We start from the raw sequence: 14,149 nt of genomic DNA on the forward strand, positions 1-14,149 counted from the left end.
TGTAACACTGTTTTGTTCCTTCTCTTTTCCCCGCACATGCAGGTTGTTGCGTATGTATGCTGTTAGAAATGTGTAGGAAATTTCCTTAATGTTATCTTCCATTAGTAACACTGAGGACTACTAATTAAACCATCGTGAAGCATTCCCCACTCAATTGCCCACCCTATCAGGAACCTCAGACCCCTTAGAGCATGTTTCCCTGAAGTATATTTCCTTTCTTCCATTGAATAAACAGCCCAAGATTTTCCCTACCCATATTAAGAAATTTTGAAAACACGAAATGTCCAGGGGGAGGTTTCATTTTGCCTTTAGTGATTGTTTAGTTCGCAGAGCTTGAGGTTACTAACAAGTACTAACGTATTAACGCCTTTCTTGCGATTTTCAGGCGGGCAACTTTATCATCTCATCAGCTGCAAGGACCCAGCAGTGTAAGTGGTTATGGGCAAGCAAATAAGGACTTTTACCTTCACGATGGGACTATTAATGATGAACGAAATAATGGGGGTGGTAATTTGAAAATTATATGTAATAGTGAGCATTACTGCTGTATCCCCTGCTAACATTCCCTAACCTAAGCAGGAAGAGTTACGGCGTCAGTTGGTGAGGAAAAGCTGCTGCTAAAGTGAGAGGTAAGGGCAGACACAAAGGGAGTAAAACATACACATAACACAAGTGACTAACAACATGCACACATGTACAAAATTGGTAGGGACACCACTGGAGAGAGCTGTCCTGACTGCTCTTTAACATATGCCGTGAGAGAATTGATTACAAAAGAAATTACTACAGCAGAGCACGACGCCCGTGTATCCCAAGGTGTGAAGAAGATTGCAAGGGAAGACAGCAACATTGGGATTGATAAAAAAAAAGGGGGTAATCCCCTATGGAAGATGATTACATAAAACAGCTAATTGGAGAACAACTGTATGTGGAAAGTGACCAGAGAGAGAAGAAACAACGAGCAAATGCACCAGTGAGCAAGCTGCAAGAGAAAAATAAATAAATAAATAATAAAAGAAGAAAGAAAAACCAAAAGAGAAGAACAAATAAAAAAAGAGACAAAAATATGATAAGTGCCTAACGGAGTGAGACAAAAGAGCGAAGATGGTCACTTGGGTGGAGAATGAAGAAGGACGTATACTGTTAAGGTACCAGCCTTATGTTACCAGCACAACAGTGACAAGAAGTGGACAATCATGCTGGATGCAAGAAGGTTGAGAGAAGTTGCGAGATGAGAGCAGGAACATCACTGCTTTTGGACTACTACTGAGCACATGCATCTAAAGATCAAGAAAAACTACCACCGAATTGGGGAGGAGACTGTTCGTTGGTGCACATCAGCATGCCCTTGTTAGTGATGTCAAAGGAAGATGTGAAGAATGACACATTCACCAAGATGGAAAACAACGGAAGAAGAGAAAGACAGAGGAGATGAAAAATGCATCTCAACAGAGAAAGACAAGAACTGGTTAGTGCTTGCATGGTTATGGATGACATCATGACTGGCTGGTCGATTGAAGGTGGTAACGGAAGCACTACTACAGAGCGCAGCATCATTGTGCAAGACCAAGATACGTTGCAAGATGTGAGAGAACAGAAGAAGACATCGGAATGCAAATAAGAGATTTGGTGAAAGGAAGAGCCGGACTAAGGGAGACGATAGCGGTGTGCTACATGGTTCCAGCAGTAATAAAGGTGGCCACTCCCTGTGATCAGAGGAAGTACGAAGGGAAGTGAGTGTGGTGGAACACAGAAGGAGAACACTCCTATACGTACTGTTCATCAACAACAATGCAAACAATTATGGACACTTCAAGGAATTGACAAAGATATGCAGACCGGAAGGAGGTGAATGTTGCTTGGTGGTGTGGTGAGAAATGCTTGCTTCAGCTAAAAAGTTATGGGAACAAATTCATAATGGAACAAGCTAGAATTAGGTAATGGTGGGCTGGCACAGCTAAACCAACCCAATGACGCAAAACTCAAATGTCCAATTATCATGCTCTCTATAAGGGCTACATAGGTAACCTATTACTCAGCAGCCAATAGCAGGAGGAGATACGTTTCTGGGAGCTGATCCAATTCTGTGAGGTCAGCCTGCAGTGTGATTACAAAGCTGGCTTGCAAGCCAGCCCCGGGGGAGACGGCGCCTGAACTCTCGATGTGCACGATGCTCTGCGTGTTTTTTTCTTTTTTTGCTGCCCAGAAATAAACGCAGTTTGGAACATGCTGCTGCCTGCTTGGGACTCTGTTGCATTTCTGTGGGCCATATGGGAGGTGTTGGGGTCTCCCATAGCTGGTGAGGGTATGGCTGCTGGGCCCCACAGCCATGGTGGGGGTCCAGCTTCTCCCCAACAATACTTTTACACAAGGGGGGACAAAGCTAATAAACTACTAGCGGCTAAATTAAAGAAACAGAATAGACAAAACAGGATAGATACCTTGCGAGATTAGGCGGGTAGGTGTAGCCATACAGAAGAGGGCAAACTCCAGATCATTGAGACATTTGTCAGGGAACAAGCCTCCCCACACTCAGCGAACTCACAAGCCTCCAAAGATTTTATAGTAAGGGCAAATCTCCCACAACTTCCACAGGCCCTGCAAGAGCCCTTGGAAGACCCGATAACCACACAGGAAGTCGAAATGGCTATCAAAGCCCTCCCCTTGGGTAAGGCCCCGGGCCCAGACGGCTTTACAAATAAATGTTATAAGATCTTCTGAGCTTACGCCCCACCTTACAAAACTATTTAATCATTTATGGGAAACAGGTTCTGTCACACAATCAATGGCTGAGTCTTCCACGACCCTAATCTTAAAGCCTGGAAAGGACCCAACTGAGGTTACTTCATACCACCCTATAGCTTTACTCAATAGTGACGCAAAATTATTTAGCAGAATGATTGCCCGGCAATTAGGGGAGATCTTGCCATCCATTAAAGATAGAGATCAGACTGGGTTCATCCTGGGTCGCTCTGCACATGATAATATCTGCAGAGTAATAAACTTGATCTCTCTCGCCCCTGCAACCCCTGGCCCTTTATCGCTCCTGTCCTTAGACGCCCATAGGGCATTTAATAACATGTCCTGGGACTACTTGAAGCTAGTGTTGAATGGCTTTGGATTTGGCGCAAAATTTGCTAAACTAATCCCGTCAAACTTTCAGATCCCTTCAACCCAAATATGAGTGAATTCGCAATGGATGGCCCAAATTCCCTTGGGTAAAGGAACCAGACAAGGTTGCCCCTTATCCCCACTAGTATTCACGTTAGCTATGGAACCCCTAGCCCAGCACATCCATCTCCACCCGACGATTAAGGGATTTGAGATAAGAAAACAATGTCATAAAGTCGCGTACAACGTCCTCTGCTTGCTGAGAGAAGCCCGGACCTCAATCCCTCCCCTTACGGACCTGCTTGCCCAATTCTCAATGATCTCAGGATTCTCAATAAATATGGCCAAATCAATGGGACTGAATCTGTCAGAAACCTCTGGCACCCTGAATTCCCTACAGGATACTTACCCCCTTAATTGGAGGAGCACAACTATCACATATCTTGGAATACACTCAACGCCAACCTTTGCGGGTCTGCTGAAGGCCAACGTTCCCACCTTATTGAAAGAAGCTAAATAATCGTTACTGAGGTGGTCATCACAAGAAATATCTTGGTTGGGGCGCATCAGCGCTATTAAAATGGTCCTGGCTCCCTAGGCCTTTATATACATTCCAGGCACTTCCCATATTGATCCCGGACCAAGACCTTTTAGATCTTCAGAAAGAAATAGGCCGCTTTGTCTGGCAGCACTAAATTCTGCGAATCCAACGTAGGCTCCTAACCCGGGGAGACTGGTGGGTGGCTTGGGACTCCCCTCGGTCTCTAGATACTATCGTGCTGCTCAGCTAGCGGCCATTCTGAGCTGGTCCCATCCAACAGAATCCCCTAAGTGGCAGGACATCAAGCAGCACTCTACTGAGATCCCCCCGGGTCATCTGCCCTTTCTCCCACGGGAGGCGCGCACCTATAGAAGATCTCTCCTTCCCTCCACAAAAACTGCACTTTGTTCCTGGGATAGATCCTGTGCTTAGAAGGGGCTTTTGCCGGGCCTGGGCCCACTGTCCCCCATAACGCAGAACCCGGCCTTTACTCCTGGGATTCAATCCAACTCATACTTGCTCTGGTCAAGGGAGAATCCCCTGAGGCTTGGCGAACTCTATGTAAACAACTCCCCTTTGACTTTTGCACAATGCAAAGAGAAATTCAATCTCCCAGAAACCGAACGGTTTAGATATATCCAGCTTCGCCACTGGATAACTAACCCAAAGGTTAAAAGGGCAGCCATCAAGCCCCCTACAGGGTTGGCGCAACGGCTGTGGAGGGCCAATTTAGAAGAGGACTCGTGGATGAGAAATTGCCCTATATGCTAGCATGGGAGAGGGATCTGGGGATAGACGTTACCCAGGAGTCCTGGCAAAGAATTTGGGGCAGAACTCATAAATCGTCTAGGTGTACGACAGTAAGAGAATGTGCGCTTAAAATATGTTTTCGCTGGTTCTTTTCCCCGCAGAAACTACATGTGATAAACCCTGACTACCCAGACACTTGCTGGCATGGATGCGGAGGGAGGGGGGACCTGGGCCATCTATGGTGGCCCTGCCCGATCATCCCGTTTTACTGGCTCGAAATTAGATTGAGGATTAAGACATCTGTGTAGTTCTCCTCCCCATGGACCCGCTTATAATGCTGCTGGGCGATACTCCAGAAGATGGGTCGTATCCGCAGTGAGGTCCTAGAGCTGATCTGATAACTCATTTCCTTATGGCAGCCCATCTCACCCGAGCCCGGTTCTGGAAAGACAAAGAGGGCCCCCACATAGCCTACTGGTGGGTGAAGATCTGGGAGCTACTTGGTATGGAGAAGTTAACAGCCACAGTAGAAGGCAAGATATCCAGGGTCTCTAGAATTTGGGGACAATTCCTGGAACACGTAGCCGAAAGGGAGCACATGCGTTTTCCACCAAAACTAATTAAATACCTTCTGAAACCATGGCAAACTCTAGATATTGACATTGAACACCACACACGCGGAAGTCTGACCTTATGTGGCATTTACCTCTAGAGAGCTAGAGAGGTTAAAACTTTGATCGCATTCATGGGTACTGTGGTTTTTTTTTTCTTTCTCCCCCTGTAGTTTAAGTTATGCTCAGTCAACCCTTCCATTGTGAAAGTTATAATGGTATAATTAAATATAACAGATAAATTGTAACAATGAAAATGAAATGTCGAAGCGTTGATTACCTGTTATGGTTGCTATTTTACTTCTATTATATGTTACACAAAGAATTTCATGTTTGAACGATGTTTCAATAAAAATATTTTGACCAAAAAAAAAAGAAAATGGTAGGGGAAAGAGCATCTGATGAGAGTTGCTATGTCTGCTCTCTAGTCCCCTATGCCAAGAATACAGTAAGGACTTATTTCGAAGGAGGTATCAGCACACGATGACAAGTGTCACAGCCATCTTGCAGCATGTACTATTCAATGAGTTTCAAGGATGTTGAGTGACTTTGCGATGGAGATCAAAATGGTCATTTCCATACCAGGATGGCTATATCGAAACCATACAGAAGGAGCCCGGATGGAAAAAAAATGCTTTTATATCCTGCTGCAGGACAGGATGAGATGATCATTGAAGACATGAAGAGAATGAATTGTCCTGATGTGATAGAAATAGCAGGATCACATGGGTGTTGGGAACAAACTCAAATGCTGATCTATTGACGAGTGCATACGAAGAAGGGATGGTAAGAAGGAATGGTGTACAGTGCAGCTAATCTGCTGAAGACTGACTACGTACAAGAAGTGCAGAAAGTGAATGATGGATGCTTAAAGTCATGGGCCAAGCACTCTAAATTGTTGACAGGGGTAGAAGATGAATCGGGCCCAGTAGTTGTAGTCCCATAATGCGACATTATGTTTCCGATATAATGGAAAGAACCATGTGGCATATAACAAAGAATGCAAAGCCACAATTGACGTTCCTGGGATGAGCGAAAGGACAGCTGTCCTAATGGATGGATATTGGGCTTGTGAATCCAAAGCCTATATGAAGTTGCCCCAGGATTGGGGCAGTGTGTGTTCCCTGGTGTTCATCCACATTCCAGCATTATGGATTCCTCAGTGAGATCTCAACATTGGCGAATTCCCAAAAGTGGATGACAATTTGAGAAAAAGAAGATCGCTTAAACTCTTCTAAAAATTATTTCTCAGCTAAGTCGATAACAGCGTATGATACTGCTATGATAATGACAGCTATATTCATGCCTGGAATCCAAACAGTGGCGAATGCCAAGTAGTTGCAAATTACCAGATGGGAGTTTTTGCAGACAATCAATGCTACCATAAAGGGATTCAATGCCATCAATGAAGTACTGAGGGGCATGCGACTGATGACTCTGCACAATAGATATATCCTTGATATGATCACAGTGATGGAAGGAGGCGTTTGTGCCAAAATGGGACCATCATGTTGCACAGTCATACCTTCTCACGATGACCAGAATGAAACCTTGACAGAAGCCATAACGTTGTTGACAGACCTGCATGCCAAGATGGAAGGCAAGACAGATGACATTGAAGATGACAGTTGGTTTGCCTATTTATCTTCATGGATTCCTCATTGGTTGGTGAATATGTTCAAGGTTCTGGGAGTAATACTGGTGCTAGTAATGTCTGGATTTTGCATAGTCAGGGTGGTGATTGTCCAATGCAAGAAAACGGTAAAGAAGGTGGTAGGGATGAAGATCATGATCAATGTCAAACCTGAACCAAACGCCAGGGAGCTGACCGATGACACGGTTAGAAAATACATAGAGGTTAGCATTGTAGCACCTGAAGGAACAAAGTTTCTGTATCCAAAGAATCATAAGTACGTGGGACGATGGGCCTATTGTACCTCGAATGGACAATGTAACTACATGACCTGGAGGGTAGATGAACATGTCAATACAGCAGGCACCATGATGGGGGGGGGGTGAAGATATGGATACCGAAGAAATGCTTCTTCAAGAGAAAATACCAGGATGTGGAAAAGATTGAGGAGGTGGTCGAGGACTCGACCACAGGGGGGAATGTAGAGGAGCAGCTGCATGCCTCTGCAGGAATACCAATTGCCAATACTGCAGCGTGTGTTTGAAAGAAGATATCCATTGAGGTAACCCTACCGAATGTATCCCCGAAGGGATGACAACTTGAGGGAGGAACTCCTTGAAGGAATATGAGGAGCAGAGAAAAGAAGCCAGCGATTTCACAAAACATGCACAGCATATCGGATACTGACTGAAGAGAATGTATGGATCCTAATGAAACTAATGACAAAGTAAAGAATCAAGTGAACTCTCAAATATAAAGGAAGATTACACGTGCACAAAGTGCTGTAGAAAATCAACCATTCAATAAATGTACAGATGTTGAAACGTAAGGTAGTCCAAGTCATCATAGAAGCTGGCTATATGTAGTGATTATAACGCAGGTGAAGCCGCCATTGTATAGAAGCTGGACATCAGTATCATCAATTTAGTAAGCAAGGAGCCATGAAGCGGGAAAGGAAAGCTGTGTTGCAGCAAGAATAAGTGGAATCGTGGAGCTGCAAGATGAGGTTGTCCGGCATGGAGTCATGACTGGAGCAGCCAAGGTTAGCCATCTATTCTGGAAATGGGCAAACGTGCGAAGGATGAATCATCCCTTGTTACGGTGCAAAGAAAGAACACCAAGAGTGCCAAGTTTAATTCACTTAAAGGATTTAAAAGCTGCAAAATTGAGCAAATCGTAGTCTCCTGTCAAGTGAGCAAAGGCTGAAAATAGAGTTCGAACTTGGAGTCCCAGAACATGATAGTGAGTGCTCTCACTCCCATGTATTCTAAAAGACAAGGAATCTTTGCAAGGCCAAGTTCAAAGACAATCTTCAAGGAAGAAGGCATGGGTGATGAGAAATGCTGGGCTAATTGGGTGGGGGAAGTAGTGTCATGCCCCATCTCCTTGCACCTGGGTCTGGGCTAATGTGCTGCTAAGTGAACCGAATGTTCCAGACCTGGCACAAGCATGCCAACCAATTATAGTAGTCCATATAATGAAAGACCTTATAGTTTGAAAACCAATGAGAAACTGTATCTAATGTTTCTGAAGAGGACATGTTTTAGATGTAGGCATATGTTGTCCACCTGATAGTGGGCAGCAAATCACAATTCTAGTTCATATAGAAAAGTATACTTAGATGTTCCCCTTAAGCCAATTCCGCCCCTTAGTAGGTTTTTCATTATTGCCATGTGTATGAAGTCACCTCTGACATTTTTTTTGGTATAAAGTCTATGTTTTGTGTGAAGATCGCTGAGAGAAACTGAGCGTATATCCATTGTTGATGTTCATTGTAACTTACCCATTTTAGATAATTGTTAATAAAACAGTACTTTGCCATCTTCTTGCGTTAGTTTCTTTTATTTGGACTCAGAATGTATCTGTGTGATTCCATCCATTACATATGCACGTTCCTAAAGGGCCCGCAAGATCACTACGTTATAAGGTCTACTCCAAAGGTATTGCCAACCAAATATGTAGAATAGAAAATTGTCTACTGCCTATACTTTACCATGTAAAAGAAACGTCACATTTTGACTGCTAACTTTAACAAAAACAATCTCCTGAGTCAGCCCCAACAACACTTATCCCAATAACCTTCAATCACATAGTATGCTCTTTCTCCAAATCACCTAATTTCCTTCCGTTGCAACACTACCCATTGATCTTGCAGGACCACCACCAACACACCCAAGGGGGCTTAGTCTTCCCCACATCTAATTTATGCCAACTAAATTACCTCTTATTTTCTGTAGTGAACATAGTCAGTAGATATTCAACTTTTTGCCCATCAGTAATGTCTGTAGGTATAAAGTAAAGCAGAAAGCAGGTTGGCCAGTGTGTAAAATGTTCACATGTCCACTATATTAACCAGAACTATTCCACTTTCTGGCAAGTCACGCTATTTTACTGGGAGGATTTATATATCCCATGAATGAAATGCCTGGATTTTGTGATTTCTTTCACAAATAATACTTAAGGATATCATTTTAGACACATCAGTTTGCCATGTCAAACGTTTAAATTAGTTTCATCTTTAATTTTAGTTCTTTTTAAACATGGATATGTTCAGGCATCCGCCTTAGATATGTGTGTTGACCAGCATGGAGATATATTAAAATCAGGATTTTAAAAGCAGTATTTCCCTGTGATTAACCTCTTAAGATTCAACAATAATTGTATCTGAGAAATATTTCCACCTGTATCTTCTAAAGTATTTAAACATGGCCGGCCTCCTGCCACTACCCGACATCATTGCACTTCAGTGGATTCCCCTGCGCGGTTAGGTTAATGTTCTTTCTGCCATTACCCGCTACATGACAATCTACCTACTGACACACTCACCGACTGAGCTTCAAACCCAGGAAAACTTTAATGACAACAAGGACAGACAAGCGGCGGCTGGGGAGCAGCAATAACATGGCTAGAAATCAGTGACAGAGTCCTCCTCAAGACGCTATCTCTCACCCATAAAGGACTGAACACCTCTCCACCTCCTTACATCTCGGCTAGACTCACCAGAAAATCCTCTAGTCACCACACCAGAGCCTCTAACCACTTCCTACTTGAAATTCCAAGATTCAGACTAAAGCAGGCGGAGCAAGCTTCCCTGTTACAGATGGCCGTGCCTGGAATGCACTCCCTACTGCACTGAGAGCTAATCTACCCTATTCTAGATTCAGATGCAATGTGAAAAGTTGGCTCTGGACCAAGGACGACTAGCAACCTGATCCTCAGCGCTAGGCCAGGTTTGCTGTATATATTTACCTGTTACGGCCGAATTTGGACTATAGACTTTCACATTGCCCCCTGTGATGTGAGGTCTTCCCACTTTTTGTACCTCTTGCAGTCATGTATTGTAAATTTGTTGGAATGTATCTTCTGTATGTATCCTCTGTATGTAACCTAAGCTTAAGCAATCTTGTTACTGCTGCGCCCGGCTACCCCTGGGTTTGGAGCGCATTATCAAATAAAAAACAAACAAACAAACAAAAAAACAAACAAACAAAAAAACAAACATGCAGGGAGGGAATAGGGGCAAAGTTGTGAAGATTTGGTGCCAGGGGCTATGGGTGAAAGAAAATGAATGTGGGGGATAGTGATGGAATACACCCAGTCTCAGAACAAAGCGGATATAAAAAATACAACAGAAATGGGCAGAGGAGAAGTATGAGGGCTACCTCCATCTACACACAGATGTGGGTAAGAGGTGGAACACCCCAAATAAAGACAATGGACTTGAAAAGGGGGAGGTGAAGAGTAAAAACAGCTAACTGAAAAAGATTAAAAAAGGAAATGATGACGGTGGGGCATAGGTGGGGAAAAAAGAATGAGATCGGAGAGGTTTTGGGATGGTAGAAGAAAAACAAAAAACAGACACTTAGCCAGAAGAGATAAAAGGAAATAAATAGAACCAATTCCCATTGAAAATTCAAAGTGAGAATTTCAGCAAGTCTAATTTGCATGTTAATTTTGACCAGCGTGAAAGGTGGCAAGTGCAAGCTTACACAGAATGTACAGAACTAAAATTGTTATTAACAGAGAGGTGTTTCTTGCTAGCTGGTTAAGACTGGCGAAACAATATCTAGGGTAACAATAAAAAAAAAAACAAGTGTCCCACTGTCACAAATTCCAATTCACTCTTGTGGTGGACTGTTTTTGTAGTCCCCAAGGGAGAGTTGTGCCAAAACATGTTGCAAATTGCGCCTTTTAGAGTATATTTGTTCAGTTACACTAGTCAAAACTCCTAGCAGCATAGCTAAGTAACTCATGAAACTGGCCCAATCTGACAGAAAAAACTGTCGCAGGCAAGCATGTTGGGCGTGCATTTCGTGCATTGGCCCCTATTGAGCAGCCAAGTCTGCTTGGTAGGCTTTAGTTTTCACTACTAATTATTTTAAAAATGTGGGGAATGCTAGGATGCCAAACTTGACATCCGTCACCTAGCAAGCTTTTTGCATAAGCGTCAGTTTCAGCTTTACCCAATAAGATTTTGGATAATTCTGGAGCTCACAAGATGTTCTTTAAACAGCCAATCTGTAAACACTCTGTCCTACAAATCCATGTACCCTTGCATGTCATTACATGAATTACGGTATGACTATGCGGTGGCCTCAAGTCTTTCTGAGACCAAAAGGCATTCTTTAACCAGCCAGATGTGGTAAAATGCTGGCTCTAAAATATCAAAAGGGTTTAAGCAGGGCTTTAAAGATTTCTCTGTGAGAATCGGCAAAACTGCAGGAAATATACTTTGCACTGGAGGAAGCGCAATGGCAAACATTGCCTACCAGGGGAATGACTAGGACGAACCTTATGCTTGTTGAAAAATCCATTGGAAGAGTATGCTTTGGGATTTGCACTAGGGCTAAAATCAGCCCCAGTGCTAATTGCACATAGGCAAAGTTTCTGTAATACCACCAGGGTTTTAAGTGGGGCGGCAGTCTCCCAAAACTTCTGTTGAGCTCCGCTGCCACCAGTGAAGTCCGCTCCACTGCGGGATTTGAACTCAAGCTCTGCCCGTGAGAAGGTTTGTCACATCCACTGCACTATTTGGTAGAGGCTGGACTTTGGTTGTTTCTTTCAATAGACTGCTGAAAGTCCGCTAGAACCTTTATGTGGCAAACAGTCTATTGAGCAAAACAAAAGCAATCCAGCACCTACCAAGTAGCACAGTGCTGTGCCATTTTCGAAGGCGCTGGATTTCTTTGGGTTCATTCAATAGACTGCTTGCCACAAAGCCAGTAACAGGGCTTTATGTGGCTAGCTGCCTACAAAACCCAGCACTTGCAGAATAGCACAGTGCATGGCAAAAAAAAAAATGTTTGATTTTTCCTATAGGGGTGCTGAGTGGTGGGCAATGCGTGTTATTTGTCAAGCTGTCTGACAAATATCAGGAAAAGTTGTTTTTAGGGAGCTAAGCAACTAGCATTATTGTCTTAGATCAGATTGTAAAATGTATACATCGATGTAAACAGGCACCTTTGAACCATATATTTTGGGGGGTTTATTTTTGAAGGGTATTTGCTAGCCCGCACACACCCCCAATTCAAATGCTGTAACGTTTTAGATCCCCCACCCCACTTTCTCATTTCACTTAAGGCACTGAACAGAGGCGTAGCCAGGATTGTCTAGCAAATGGGGCCTGGAGCTAATGTAGTTGGGCCCACTGCACTGACAAAAATATCTGTAAATGCCCACACAGCGCTACTGAGTGGGCATTTAAAGATTTTGGGTGGGCATTGGCCCTTAGGCCCTACCCTGCCTACGCCTCTGGATATGTTTCACTGTTACCAAAACAGAACGAGGCACTAAGCATGGGACAGAGTGTTCTGGGTATCTATGTTAAGTGTTGAGCAGAGAGAGCCCAAAGACCAAAGGGGGGAGGGGGGCACACACAAAATTGGGGGGCTTCCTATGAAAGGTAATGTGTGACGTCACATGCACTCCTGCAGAGAAGCTTTTGTGCACACCAACCACACACACCCCACTGCACCGCACCTCCCATCAGAATGCAGGTACAAAACCATTCAGTGACTAATGGCCCATCATTAGCAGTTTCTTGCTCTAAATTCTGATGGAGCAACAAAAGGATAACAATAACATAGAAACATTACAAAGGTTATGCAAGCTGTTCCAAGCTGCAGATAAAATCAATCTTCGGAAAGCATGGCACCACGGACTGTGACCAATCAGCTTTCAAAACAGTTCATCGTTAAGAGAAGTGATGGACGAGTGTTATTGCGAGGTTCAAATTCAGGATCTCTCACGCAGAATATCAGTTTTGCCTATGTAGCGCTTCATTCCCTTTTACTCCCGCTTCTAAGCCTTGCAATAATTGCAGTTATTACTCAATTTAATTGTAGTCAATTTTCGACCTCGGGGGGAGGGAGGACGGCCGAGTTGGCACTGCTGGGATTGGAACCAGTGACTGCAGGTAACAGATACCTTGAGTCAGGCTTAGCTTGCTGAGCTGTGAGGCCAATGTATTACATTACTAAATACATAGGCACGAGGAGGGTCTGCCAGGGCATAGCCTGATCCTCTGCTTTATTGCACATAGCCAGTGGCGTTGATTGGGGGGGGGGGTGAAGGGGTGTTGGGGGGGGGCTGGGGGAGGGCTATAGCCCCAGGTCTTTTTGTTGTAGTCGGTGGATAGAAGCTCAGGGGCTACAACCAACAGGCTAGCTAGCCCCGAGTCTCGACATTAACGTAGCCCTGGATCTTTTCCAGACCTAGAAGCAGCCATGCACATGGCACTCAGCATTAGTGATTATGGTAGATGACGAAGCAGATCAGGGCGCAGACCTACGGCAGGACTGTAGAAAGGAGCAGGGAATCGTTTACTTGCTAAGCAGCAGAAGTTGGGAGGCAATTAAGCTTTGAGTGGGAGCCAACTGGCTCAAACGTAATGCACTTGAAATCTCAGCTTCTGTATAAAAAAAAACCGGGAGGAGAAGGCAAGCCAAATGTTCAAAAGCCATAGGCGGTAGAACACTGCCAGGTTGAGGCATATTCAGAAAACAGGGATTTCTTTCGCATGGACTTTCAATTGCTGGAAGGAGACTTGCGCAGAAGAGGCACCTGCTGGAGGCAAAGGACTGGAGCTTGGGTGACCCCGAGGACAGGCACCGCCACCTGCTCCATGACGCAGCCCCCAGTTGATCCCTAGCCAAAGCGGGCGATTACCCAGAAAAGTAGCCCGAATGCAGCCTGTTCGCAGAGGATATGGAAGGAGAGACAGGTTTATTCTAGGTCACAAGCCCAGGAGTGCCTTTCAGAGGGCGGTTCACGAGCCCCACCTTCGGGTGCAAGACATCTATAGTTCCACACAGTTCTGAGGCAGGCGAGAAACGTGTGCTTTCAAGCAGCACACACCTCCCAGGTCCATGGTCTGAAATCAAGATGGCGGATGCAGCCAACACAGCTTTGGCTGGCAAAGCCAGTAGGCCTGTCCTAACTTTAATGCCGAGCAACCCCCACTTGTAGGGGTGGAGCTTGCCACAACATTCTGGGGGGCTGGAT

The sequence above is a fragment of the Ambystoma mexicanum genome, chromosome 9 (assembly GCF_040938575.1).
Source record: "Ambystoma mexicanum isolate Mex_15411 chromosome 9, UKY_AmexF1_1, whole genome shotgun sequence".
NCBI classification, from domain to species: domain Eukaryota; kingdom Metazoa; phylum Chordata; class Amphibia; order Caudata; family Ambystomatidae; genus Ambystoma; species Ambystoma mexicanum.